The 12,672-nt window shown below is 44.5% G+C and overlaps 1 protein-coding gene across 3 annotated transcripts in view; it reads right to left on the bottom strand.

Moving 5' to 3' along the window:
• Positions 1-12,672, bottom strand: part of LSR (lipolysis stimulated lipoprotein receptor) — a 111,896-nt gene that overhangs the window by 44,906 nt on the left and 54,318 nt on the right. The window lies entirely within an intron of this gene.

Raw genomic sequence — 12,672 nt, 5'->3', positions numbered from 1 at the left:
GGGTGCAATGCCGGTTTGATTTTTTTTAGTATAGCTTCAATTTCTGATGCAGTTGAGGTTTCAAAATTTGAGAGTGTGGGTGTAGAGCTCGTGGTGCTTGTGGGCAATAAGCATACCGGCAGAGATGGAGAGGTAAAGCGAGCCATGATATTAGTAATCTTGTCGTGGAAATAGGAGGCTAGTTTCTCACATTTATTTTTATCCTCATTTTCAGGGTTGATGTTTATTGAGGGGGAAATTATGTTCAAAACATATTGGAAGAGGGCACGTGGATTGAACTGGTATTGATGAATTTTTGTTGTGTAGAAGTTTTTCTTGGCTTCATCAGTTTTACGATACTTGTGGAGTAGTGATTTGAATTTTTGTAGATGTGTTGAGTCTTGGTTTCTACGCCACCTCTTTTCCAGTTTACGGAGTTCGCGTTTCATATTTCTGAGGTCCGTGGTGTACCATGGTTTTTTATCTTTCTTCTGAGTTGATCTCTTTTGTTAGTAGAGGGCAGAGTCGATTTGCAATGCAGCTGGTGAGTTGATGCCAAGTCAGAGAGGCCGAATTGGCATCAGTGAGATCTAATTTATGGAGATCTTCTGTTAGCGCTTCAATGATGTCTTCCATTTGGCATTTTTTTCTGAATTCTATAATTCTTTTTTTAGGGAGTGTAGCATGGAGATTACTGTTGACTGTGCAGCTAGTGTCTACTCGGTAGTGGTCTGACCATGGTATGGGTGTGCATTGGGGGAGGTCAGAGAGGATTAGAGAGTTCGTGAATATCACATCCAGGGTATGGCCTGCATTGTGCGTTGGGCCTGAGACAATTTGTTTAAATCCGATGGCACTAAGAGTAGAGAGTATGGCTTCACATGCTGGTGTGAGGGGGGCACGGTCGAAATGTAGGTTTAGGTCACCTAGGATGATGGTGGGTATGTTGATGTTAATGTATTTAGCAATATATTCCGTAAGAGAAGAAGGGTTTTTTTCCAATTTGCCTGGGGGTGCATAAATTAAGCAAATTTGAAGGTCCTTTGATTTAAATAGACCAATTTCGATCTTGTGTGGGGGTAAGCTGGGTTGTAGGGTGAGATTGAATTTCTTTTTTGCAGCCAGTAGAAGTCCCCCTCCTTTCTTTTTAGGTCTCGGAATGGAGAATACATCGTATAAGTCTGTTGGTAGTTGGTTTATTATGGAGACGTCAGTGCTTTTGAGCCAGGTCTCTGTTATTGCACACATGTCAGGGGACTCATCAGTAAGGATATCCCCTAATAGTATGGCTTTTTTTTAGTAGTGATTGTGTGTTTAGAAGAAGGATGGAGAACGTCATTAATCCCATGATTTGAGTGAAGGGGGAAGTCATGATAGGAATGAGAGATTTGTAGTATGATTTAACGGTCTTCGTTCTCATTATATTGGTGGTGAAGTTAGAGTATTTTAGAACTGGAATGTGGGAGGTGATCATGGTGAATGTGTATGTTCTAATAAAATCGATTACTGTAAGTGGGTGTTTGAGAGAGGACAAGTCAAGAGTGGAAGAGACTAATTCTGAGGCTGGTTAAATGCTGAGTGCTAGGAGGTTGTTGTCTGATGCTGGTTAACTGCTGAGTGCTGGTTGAATGCAGAGTTGAATGCCGTTCGGGTGCTGAGTGCTGGTTGAATGCTGGTTAAATGCTGAGTGTTGGTTGAATGCAGAGTTGAATGCCGTTCGGGTGCTGAGTGCTGGTTGAATGCAGAGTTGAATGCCATTCGGGTGCTGAGTGCTGGTTGAATGCTGGTCAAAAGCTGAGTGCTGGTTGAATGCAGAGTTGAATGCTGGTTGAATTGAATGCTGGTAGAGAGCAGGCAAAGTCCAGAGCACAATACTTAGTGTTGGGAGGTTTTTGTCTGAAGCTGAGAGCTGAAAGACGATCTATAAGTGTGTAAGCATTTGCGGAGGTGCACATGAAGGGGCGCAGCTCCACAAATGCTTCCATATGATTCCATATGAGTTATCTGATCCCTAGGATTGGCTTTGATATTGCACAGCTACCTCGAAATACTGGAATCTGCACAGTGCTGTATGACTGGCAGCACTGATGACTAAATTACCCTTAATCCGAGGAGGTTAAAAATTATATTCATTCTTAAGAACATAAGAAATTGCCATGCTGGGTCAGACCAAGGGTCCATCAAGCCCAGCATCCTGTTTCCAACAGAGGCCAATCCAGGCCACAAGAACCTGGCAATTACCCAAACACTAAGAAGATCCCATGCTACTGATGCAATTAATAGCAGTGGCTATTCCAAGTAAACTTGATTAATAGCTGTTAAATCGACTTCTCCAAGAACTTATCCAAACCTTTTTTGAACCCAGCTACACTAACTGCACTAACCACATCCTCTGGCAACAAATTCCAGAGCTTTATTGTGCGGTGAGGTGAAAAAAAACTTTTTCCGATTAGTCTTAAATGTGCTACTTGCTAACTTCATGGAATGCCCCCTAGTCCTATTATTCGAAAGTGTAAATAACCAATTCACATCTACTCGTTCAAGACCTCTCATGATTTTAAAGACCTCTTATCATATCCCCCCTCAGTAGTCTCTTCTCCATGCTGAATAGCCCTAACCTTTTCAGCCTTTCCTCATAGGGGAGCTGTTCTTATTTATATCTGAGTTTATTAGAATTTTATAACAATACATTTATTAATTTATTCTTTGATTTGAATCCTACTAGAACTGATAATTAAGGGACCTATACAGTTTGCACAAGAATACTTCTAAATTCATAAGGACACAAGGCATACTTTTTGACATTTTGATATTGCATGCGTATTACTACTCTGAATTTTCTGCCCGTTATTCTGTTTCTGCAGGTTTTATCATTTTTAAATTAAAATAATATTTTGTCATTCTGTTTAGTTAACTTATTTTTTAATTTTAACTTATTTGATCTGGTGACATTTATTTTATATTATATTCTATAATTAATATTTTTATCTGATTTGTTTTCAAACTGGACTTGTTTTATGGTTTTTGGCTTACTAATTGTTTTATATGATTTATGATTCTTAATTCACTTTTATATTATGTTTTTGTAGCCCCTGATCCAGCCTTTTGCATGGGCAAAACACAGCCAGAGTCAGGCAATTTGGATTATTTACGTTTGTGATTTTACTTCATCTCCCAAATAAATAATTAGGAACTCAAGACGACTGGTTTACGTCGTTTGCCTGCTATCTGGCTATTATAGACCATCTTCTGTACTGCTTTTTAGTCCCACCCCAGAGTAGATGCATCTATTGTCAGAACAATTTGAACTGGAGGAATGTGGAAGGAAACCCCCCTTACCAAATTGGAAATTTCTCACCACTAGGACAACTCCCTGGAGTGACTTGGATGCAGTCCCGAAGATCTTGAGTGGTCAAACACCTGGGACCTCAGGGTCCACTGGCTCTTCTCATGAACAGGTGTGCCATGGGATTAACATGCACAGCCCAACAGACTCAACATGTGCCAAGCTGATCTCTACTGGCTTGCTTGGATTGCTGTCACAATGGCTATCAAGGTAATAGTCTTCTGTGGCAAGAAGGCCTTGGCCTGAGCCATGTTTAGCAGAGCTCAGATTAATTCCAATTGAAAGAGATGGGCTGAGATGAGTGAGACTTGACAGTTGATGACGAACCCTTGTGACTCTAGCACCCTGATGGGCAAGCACACTGACTTTTCAGCCTCTGCCCAAGAGGAGCGCTTGATCAACCAATTGTCCAGATAAGGAAACAGTGCATCTTCATGGACTTGGAGTGCAAATATCACAAAGGCCAAGCATTTTTTTGAAGACTGTGGGGTGGAAGCCAGCCCGAAACAGCAGAACCCAGTACTGGTAGTGCTGGTTTCCTATCACAAATCTAAGATACTTCTGGGGACCGTAGGCATCTTTTAGATACAGCACAGCCAATCCCCTTTTTGCAGAAAGCATCTTGAACTTTTCTTTTACGAAACTTGTTCAATGCCCTTAGATCTAAGATGAGGATTCTCCCAGTTTTCTATGGAATCAAGAAGTACCAGAAGTAGAATCCCTGCCCTCTTTGCCCTGGTGGAACAGGCATGACCACTCTGGCCACTGAGAGAGAAGAGAGCTCCAAAAAAAAAAGTCCCCAAGATGGGCTTGGGGGGGGGGGGGGGGGGGGGGGGGAATTGGAGGAACACCCAGATTCAATTTGTACCCTCTGTGGATAATGCTGAGAACCCACTGGTCTGAGGTTACAGTGGGCCATTGGTTCATGTAGAAACTACAGCCTGCCCCCAACTGGGAGTCTCCAGAGATGGGTATTGGGACAGTGGCTACACTCTCAGATCCAGTCAAAACCCTGTCTCTGAAGTTGACAGGCACCCTCTGTTACTTGGGGTGGCTATGAGGAACTTTCTGCTGACAGGACCGATATGGCAGATAGTGTCTCTTCAAGCAGGAGGACTTCCTCAATCCTGATCTAGGAGTCCTCCTAAATGAGGAGGCTAAGTCTTGGGTGCTGGCAGAGCTGCTGGAGCGTCTCAATGATCACTGATCTGTGCCACTACATCCTTCAGACAATATCCAAAGGAGATTCTCTCCTGTGTACGGCACATCAGCAAGTCATTCCTGCACCTCTTGAGATAAGAGGACAATCTCTGTGGCCAAGACCTTCAATGCCACCTTGAAAACATAAGTCAGACCCTGCATTTTCCATACTCTAGATCCTTTTGCACCAATGACTGGAGTGTGTCGTGCTGCTGGTGAGGCAGCTGCTTGGCCACGCACCTGCTTCGGGATGTCCCAAGTGTATTGGCATGCAGGCAATGAACATAGTTCTCTGAAACACCTTCCTCCCAAGAGTATCCATGGCCCTCTGATCCCTCCCAAGAGGCACCAAGGAGTGGGTCAGACAGCACTTGGCCATTTTTGAGAATGGATTCGACCACAACTGATTGGTGCAGCAGCTGTCTGGGAACCCTCTTGGTGTACCTCGCCAAGAGGGTTCCCAGATTCAACAAGCATCTGCCTTCTTATTGACAGGAGGCACAGAGAGAAAGTATCCCACATCCTCATCAGCAATCTCATGCACTGGGATTGCCAATCTCTCATTAGGAGGCTCTACGTATTGGAAGATATCCAACATCTTGTGCCAGATATTCTCTGTCTGCAAATTAAATGACATGGCCTCTGCCATTAACCGGACAAAGCCTGCAAAGGAGAGATCTTCCAAAGGAGTCTTCTTTGTGCAGGAAGGAGACAGGTCGGAGGGGAGGCCATCTGAAACCTTGTCTTTCGAAGCCACAGAAGAGCCTCCCCCTTTACCAAGGGGTAAAGGGGGGGGTCTTCCTCACCATCATCAATAGGGGACTGATCCCATGGTGTTCAGTCCTTGACCAGCGGTATGGGAACTGTAGCAACTAGCTAGGTGGGCTGGGACCCACCAAGGCATTCTATCTTCTGGGCAGCTTCCTCCTCCAAGGAACCATGGATGACCAGATTTCTATAAATTTTAGCCGACACACAAGTGTTCTAAATTATTTTCACTCATGTAAGCGTGATGCAGCAGATATCATAGATAAAGGCTCAACTACTCTGTGTTATGATCTTAACTACGGGGGTGACCTGAAAAAAGCCAAAAAAAAAAGCCTTTCAGTGCATACTGATCCCAAATGACTAGCAATTTTCAGATACCACAAAAAATGAATAAAGTTACAGAAGTGGCTCCATATTCAATGGATGCCTCTGGACACAGACACATGCACATCTTTCAAATGTTTTTACAAGTAAAGTTTAAATACACTGAAAATTGGAGAAATTACTTACCTGATAATTTCATTTTCCTTAGTGTAGACAGATGGACTCAGGACCAGTGGGTTATGTGCTCTTCTGCTAGCAGATGGGAGACCGAGTCAGATTTCAAAGTTGATGTCACCCTAGATATACTCCTGCAGTGACCTCAGCTCTTCAGTATTCTCTTCGAAAAGCCATTGTGGATATATATTTGCTTAAATAACTTTATTAAAACTGATTAAACCTATTCAACTGATTTAAAAAACTGGAGACTGCCAGTGCACCCAACCAATTAACGTCGACACCGGACAAACTGCGGGTGTCTTGAACTAGGGGTAGGCAACGGGTTAGCCATATTTGCTTAATCTCGAGGTCCTCTTTCTGGGGCAGCCGTGGGCGGGATGCTGAGTACATCTGTCTACACTAAGGAAAACGAAATTATCAGGTAAGTAATTTCTCCATTTCCTAGCATGTAGCCAGATGGACTCAGAACCAGTGGGATGTACAAAGGCTACTCCCAGTGGCCCACTTAATACTGCCCTTGTGAAGGCTGCATCTTCTCGGGCTTGAACATCCAGGTGGTAGAACCTGGAGAAGGTGTGTAGGGAGGATCACGTCACCGCCCGACAGATCTTGGCGGGCAACAGCAGCTTGGTTTCTGCCCAAGATACTGCCTGGGCCCTAGCAGAATGAGCCTTAACCTATAGGGGTAAGGGTTTTCCTGCCTCTATGTAGGCCGCCTTGATTACTTCCTTGATCCAGCGAGCTATGGTCGCTCTCAAGGCCGCCTTCTCCTTGATTCTTCCCGCTGTGGAGAACAAACAAGCGATCCGTTTTGTGCACTGGTTCCGATATTTCCAGGTATTGCACCAGGAGTCTGCCTATATTTAGATGGCGAAGACGGTGTGAGTCTTCAGAGTCCTTATGTTCATCCGGAGATGGTAGGGAGATGGCTTGGGTCAAATGAAACTCTGAAACTACTTTCGGTAGGAAAGAGGGGAAGGTGCGCAGCTGTGTGGTTCCAGGAGTGAATCTAAGGAACGGTTCCCGACAGGATAGTGCCTGTAATTCGGAGATTCGACGAGCTGAACATATTACCACCAGGAATACAGTCTTCAATGTTAAGAGTCGTAGTGACAGACCGCATGTTGGTCTGAAGGAAGCCCCGCTAGGAAGTCTAATACCAGATTGAGGTTCCATAGGGGCACAGGCCACTTTAGGGGTGGTCGAAGTTGCTTAACCCTTTTAGGAAACGGGTCAAATCCGGATGAGCTGAGTGATTCCGTTCACGTCTGTTCTGATGCAGGAGAGGGCTGCAACTTGGACCTTGAGGGACTTAAGTGACAAACCCTTCTTCATACCGTGCTGTAGGAACTCCAGAATCATGGGGATCTTGGCCGTCCGCGGGAGTATCCTGCAGTCCTCGCACCAGGCTTCGAATATTCTCCAGATCCATACGTATGCCAGAGATGTTGAGAACTTGCGCATGCGGAGCAGGGTCTCAATCATGGCCTTCGAGTAACCGCGCTTCTTCAGCAGAGTCCTTTCAGGGGCCAGACAGTAAGAGAATAGAGATGGATCTTCGAGAAGAATTGGGCCCTGCTGGAGAAGGTCCATGTGAAGGTAGGCACAGAGGGCTCCCCGCAAGGAGTCTTTGCATATCTGCGTACCATGGGCGTCTTGGCCAATCCAGGGCCACTAGTAGAACTAGTCCCCTGTGGTGTTCTATGTTGCAGATGACCTTGCCCAGTAGTGGCCATGGGGGGGGGGGGGGGGGGGGAAGAGAAGGCTTACAGTAAGTCTTCCTCTGGCCAGGTCTGGACGACAGCTTCGATCCCTTGGGAGTGTGGCTCTAGTCTGCGGCTGAAGAACCTGGGGACTTGGGTACAGAGAGGTGGCTAGTAGGTCCATGGCTGGGAGGCCCCAGCGATTTACTATCAGTTGGAAGGCTGTGATAGACATCATCCATTCCCCCTGGTCCAGGCTCTCTCTGCTGAGGAAGTCTGCTGAGATGTCTTTTCCTGCGATATGGGAGGCAGAGATCCCTTGTAGGTTTACCTCCACCCATGCCATGAGAGGGTTTATCTCCAGACCCCTGTTGGCTCCTGGTTCCTCCCTGGCAGTTGATGTAGGCAACCATTGTAGTTTTGTACAATATTACTCGAATTGCTTTGCCTCGGAGTCTGTGGCTGAATTGCAGGCATGCTAGTCTGACTGCTCGAGCTTCCAGGCAGTTTATGTTCCATCCCGCCTCTTCCTTGCTCCATTGTCCCTGGGCAGTCAGTTACTGACTGTGGGCTCCCCACCCTCGTAAGCTCACATCTGTGGTGAGCACGATCCAGTTCGGTGGGGATAGGCTTACTCCTCTGCTTAGGTGATCTTCCTGTAGCCACCAATGAAGCTGAGAATGTACCTCTGCTGGTAGTTGGAGGCGAATTGAGTAGTCCTGGGACAGTGGGTTCCAGGGTGACAGTAAGGAGCACTGGAGTGGTCGCATGTGAGCCCTTGCCCACAGAACGACCTCCAGGGTTGATGCCATGAGCCCAAGGACTTGAAGATAGTCCCATACCTTACATTACAGAGAGATTTAAAACAAAAAGTTTAAAAACATGGCTTTTCATAAAAGCATTTTACAATGAGAATGGAGAATTTGAAGTTTAAATGAACAAGCAAAAAAACAAAAACCCAAAAACATCTACTCTAAGCTAAAGTCACCAAATACCGCACCTATATATTACATTTTTTTACTCAACATTATAATAGAATAATTTAAGAGAACTGCAGTACAAAGTACAATGATTGTATGGTTTTTCCTATTAATCATAGAAAAGGACAAGATCCAGATCACGCAACATATACCTTATATTTATTTATTTATTTATAATTTTTATATGCCGACATTCTTACATTAAAATGCAAATCATACCGGTTTACATAAAACAGAAAAAGCAGGAAAAAATATTTCCATTGTCAAATACAGAGAACATTTATAATAAAATTAACAAAGGTAGGAACTTGAAAAAAAGGTTACTTAACAGAAAACGTAAAAGAAAAAATAGTAAATGAAGCACAAAGAGTTGACGTCGTTATGAATACATGTTACCGATAAATGTTTTGGCACATTGTTAGTAAGAGTTCAACCAAATATAAATTTACTTGCCTCACTGTAAACTGTTGTGATGGTGCATTACTAAATGACGGTATAGAAAAGACTTTAAATAAATATATAAATAAACAAACCTTTGGGCGTGCACTAGTCATCAATCGTCGTAATTGTTCCATCAGCTTCCTTCTCCTCGGGGGAGGGAGGAATACCTTGTTCTGTTTGGTGTTGAAACAGGTTCCCAGGTACTCTAGAGACGGAGAGGGCTGTAGACTGCTCTTGGCAATGTTAGAGACCCAACCGAGGTCCGGCAGTAGTTTTTTTTTTTTTTTTTACTCTGCTGGTCACCTGTCTGCTTTCTTCCAAAGACTTCATCCTGATCAGCCAGTCGTCCAAGTAAGGGTGTACCAGGATCCCTTCCTTCCTCAGTGTTGCCGCCACAACTACCATAATTTTGGAGAATGTTCTGGGGACGGTTGCTAGTCCGAAGGGTAGCGCTCAGAACTGGTAATGGTGTCCCAGTACCGCAAAGTGTAGAAAACACTGGTGATCTTGATGGACGGATATGAAGGTAGGCTTCGGAGAGGTCCAGGGAAGTTAGGAACTCTCCCGGTTGTACTGCCATTATTACGGAGCGAAGAGTCTCCATGTGGTAGTATCCGCAGATGACTTAACGTTCTTGAGGTCCAAGATGGGTCGGAATTATCCTTCTTTCTTGGGGACGATAAAATAGATGGAATAACCCCCTGTATTGCTGGGGCGTAGGGACCGGAGTTATTGCCTTCAAACTAAGTAGTCTTGTCACAGTGGTTTCCACTGCCAGTCTCTTGTGTGGGGGAGTGGCAGGGTGATATAAATTTGTCCCAAGGGATGCTGCGGAACTCCAGAGAGTAACTCTCTCGAATGATGTTTAGTAACCATTTGTCCAACGTGATCTCGACCCATTGTTGGTAGAAGAGAGAAAGTAGACCACCTAGTTCCTCTTCCTTTGGATAGGTCGGCCCATTCTCATTGGGGCGCATGTGCCCCCTGGCCTGTTCCTTCCGAAAGGGCTGGGACCTTCTGGAGGGTCGAGATGCCTAAAACTGAATTCCTGTAGGGTCAAAATTGTTGAGAGCCTCTGCCCCTAGTTCTTCTGGGGGAGGGGTGCTGAGATTTTTTTTTTAATTCTTTATCTATCAATTTTCACTATATAATTCATATATTAATACATTACATAATTGTAGTAATAACAATGAGTGGTTAGTAAATTACATTTATACTTATTCCCTACAATAGGGAAAAAGGAAAACAAATATTTAACAAAAAGGAAATAAAAATATTAACCCACTACATTTAATTATCAATCATATTGGAGGGTCATTATTCCTGAAAGGTGGGAGCATATCAAGAAAAACACCACATTCAAACTATTGCATTCCCTATGTCTTTTTCTTTTCTTTATTGCCTTTGACGACTAGAAATTGGGGTAGATGTCTGCAGTCTAACTTGTTCCAGAAATTTCTTTAATTGATCTGGAGCAAAGAATATATATGTATTATCTTGTTTCTGTATTATGCATTTACATGGATAACGTAATATATGAGTATCCTAACGAAATTACTTCCTGCCGGAGCCCCAAAAAGGCTTTGCGCCTCAGTTGGGTAGGTGGAGCTAGATCCGGGAAAATTTTTATTGATTTTTCATAATAGATAATTGGAAACTTGCTAAAGTATTTTTTCATTATAGTATTTATATCTGTGGTAGCATAAAAGGTAACTAACAAAGTTCCCCTATTTATTACATTGGCTGTGGAGTCTTCCAAAAAGTTGGTTAGATCTCCCTGAAAATTCTCATCTCTAGGCAAACCATTTCTTATAGGGAGAAAATAACAGCTATTAACAGTAGGAGATCTGTCAGAGGCAAATCCTAATTGATCAATAAAGAATTTCTTTAGAGATATTATTGGATCTTCCCCTACAATTCTGGGGAAGTTTAAGAATCTTAAATTAAATCTTTTTGTATTGTTTTCCAACATTTCTAATCTTCTGTCAATAGCAGCCCTATCTTTCACCACAGCAGCATTAAAATCCAATATCTTTTTCCCCTGATCTTCCAGCAGCTTAACTTTCACTTGTATCTTTTATTTGCTTTTGAGTCTCAAAATGTTCTTGTTCATTTTTTCCATTTAACAAATCCATTTTTCTTTCCAAATCCTTGATATTACTTGACATGCCTGCCATCAAGTCCCATAGCATTTCTAGTGTCACTAGTGCAGGGCGGGATAATGTGGCTGGAGACTGGTCATTTGGCACGTTGGTTTTCCCCACCCTCTCTGGGGTTGCCAAAGACAAACTTCCGTTTCCCCCTACTACCTTTAAGGGGGAAAATAAGTTGTCTTTTTTCCCATTAGGACTATTAATGTGTGAGCAATCATTCCCCACACTTAGACCAAGGTGTTCTAGGTTCTCCGCAGTCCTTTTCCCTTTGCACTGGCGGTAGCCCGATGTTAGGGCTAAGAGAGGCCTCCTCTGTAGGCACAGGGGGCCCTCCCTGACCCCCTGGCACACCAAAGTCCCTGGTCTCTCCTTCTTTTGAAATAGGAGAAGCCATGAAGCTGGAAATTTCTTGTTGCAGCAAAGATGGCATTGGGAGAGAGGGAAAAACTCTCACTCTGCCTTTTCGTTTAGGAGGCATTTTGAAGAAAGTACAACAATCTGCACAAGATACCACCCAGCTTCACTAATGCAATTTAATTTACTTTTGGAATAGTTGACCCCGAGAGAGAGGAGAGAATAAAATGATCTTACTTTTTGGGCGATTCCGGCGAAGTCCGGCAAAGTCCGTAGTTAAAACGCGCCCCTCGAGCACGCGCGGCTCTGCTACGCGCCGCAGCTCGTCAGATTTTATAGCCGCTTCCGGGTCTGTCGGGTCCGTCCCCTCCACAGTTGACGTCTCGGAGCAATCAGCTGGCTTGAGAAAGCTCAATCAAGCCCAGCAAAGGTGGTAAAGTGCTCAAAACGGCGTCGCTTTCAGTCCCAGCTCTCCTCTCTCTCACCCTCAAACAGGAGAGCAGCACTGCAGATTTTATAGCCGCTTCCGGGTCTGTCGGGTCCGCCCCCTCCACAGGCGACGTCTCGGAGCAATCAGCTGGCTTGAGAAAGCTCAATCAAGCCCAGCAAAGGTGGTAAAGTGCTCAAAACGGCGTCGCTTTCAGTCCCTGCTCTCCTCTCTCTCACCCTCCGGTGCTGAGATCTTTTCCCCCTGTCCTCCAATAGCTGAGGCACTGGATATTCACCCCACTTGCTGGCTAACTTCCCTAATTCGCTTCCAAATAAGAGATCTTTTAAAGGGCATTCTCGTGAGATTCGCTTTAGAGGTTGCATCAGCAGACCAATTCCGCAAACTTAACTGTGTTCTGGCTGCCACTACCGAGGCTACTCCTCTCTGGCTGAGGTACGCACCAGATCTGAGCTTGCGTCTGTCAGGAAGGCTGCTGCAGGTTCAATCGTTTCACTGGTATATGTTCCGGAGATATTTGCCTCTCTCTCGAGAGGAGTGAGCAGGAATGTGCCACCAGAGTGCAGCAGGAGGCAATCTGCAGTGTCATTGCTGTTGCGAAGGCTTGCTTAAGGATGGATTCTAATAGTCTATCCTGAGTATCCTTCAATGCAGCCCCTCCCTCAACAGGAATGGTTGTCCTCTGAGATGGCACAGATCATGGCGTCCACTTTCGGGAAACCAGGCGTTCCTTGGTTGCTGGTTTCAGAGGGTACAAGGCTTCCAAGGCCTGACCTCCTTTAAATCTGGCCTCTGGGGC

The sequence above is a fragment of the Rhinatrema bivittatum genome, chromosome 14 (genome assembly GCF_901001135.1).
Source record: "Rhinatrema bivittatum chromosome 14, aRhiBiv1.1, whole genome shotgun sequence".
In the NCBI taxonomy this organism is placed as follows: Eukaryota; Metazoa; Chordata; class Amphibia; order Gymnophiona; family Rhinatrematidae; genus Rhinatrema; species Rhinatrema bivittatum.
Note: the sequence above shows the minus strand (reverse complement) of the source record. Positions and strands in the feature narration are given on the sequence as shown.